Source organism: Chlorocebus sabaeus, chromosome 14, assembly GCF_047675955.1.
Source record: "Chlorocebus sabaeus isolate Y175 chromosome 14, mChlSab1.0.hap1, whole genome shotgun sequence".
Lineage (NCBI taxonomy): Eukaryota > Metazoa > Chordata > Mammalia > Primates > Cercopithecidae > Chlorocebus > Chlorocebus sabaeus.
Window position 1 is genome coordinate 21,034,601 of NC_132917.1, and position 1,386 is coordinate 21,035,986.

Sequence of the window (1,386 nt, forward strand, 5' to 3'; positions counted from 1 at the left end):
TATTGATTTACTCCACCCTTTTATTATTTGTTTCTTTCCAAAATCTAGATGAGTAACTTCTGTGGGTCAAGTTAGGTATTGGCTGAGTTATCAGCATTTATTTAATAACCAGCCCATCTGTTAGTAGCTCTCCCTTGTTCATAGCCAGTCAAATTGCTCCTGACTACAGGCAATAAAATAAGATTAATGCTTTTGAAAATATACCTTGGTTACAGACTGTGACCACTTAATCATATCCACAAGTGTTAACTGTTCTCACCGTGGGGGTCCAAGTTGGCAATATATGTCACAGTACACGATGAGAGGTAAAGTGCTAACCAACTGCAATCCTTTTTATTGTTATGGAAGTATAACACTTGCTCCTTGATCTGAAAACATAACATCAGGCTGATGAGGTACGCAGAATATAGAACATAAAGATGTTAACGTCGGTGGCAACACAGAATAGGAGGTGGAGGCCATTATAGGCTGGGTTTGTTGGGAAAGGTTTTAGGTAAGAAATGGAACAATAGATAGGATTTAAAAAATGAGAAAGGAAGGTCATGGGAGTGCCTTCCTTGCTTGGCAGTGCACTCAGAATTTTACCTGTATTGTGGCACTTAATCTTCATATTAGCTCTATAAGGCAGGAAAATTGTTATCCCCCATTTTACTGATAAGAACACTGAGTGTTGGAAATTAAGTGACATTGATTCCAAGTTTACACAGATTAAAACAACTGCAGAGCGAGGGGTTGAATCCAGAACTATCTCCCAAGTACATTAAGAAAATAGATTTTAAATATCCGTCAGAAAGATAGAATTTAAATAGTTTTTTTATTTATCCAATTACACATTTTTATTTATAAGTTATATAAAAAGATAGCCAGCCAGTATGATGTATATGCAAATGTAACTCCATGCGGTCATCACGACATGGAATTCTGAAGAAAGCTTCTGTATCGTTCGAGGTTCATCCAGAAAAGCAGACCCAGCAGAACCAGGAGACCAATAGATTTATCATCTATCTTTCTATCTATTTATCTGTCATTCATCAATTATCAGTGTATGGATTTATTATAAAGAATTGGCTTTTTTAATTGTGGGGGCTGGTTAAATAGTCGTTGTTAGACTGTCTCCACTTCTCATGCTGGATCTTAAAGTCCAAGGCAGAAAGTCAGGAAAGGAAGATCACAAGCAGGCTGGAATACCATGAGCACAGGTGAAACTCCACAAACATAAGCTAGATCCCCACAATGATGCACTGAAATCTGTGTCTGTTCTTGTTGCCTCTGCCTTTTGTAGGAAGGTATCTTGTACAAACTGAGGACCTTTGTAATAGACTTAAACAGATCTATCTGGGCCTGATGCTGCTTCACATCACTGAGGCATATCGGGCATATCAGTAA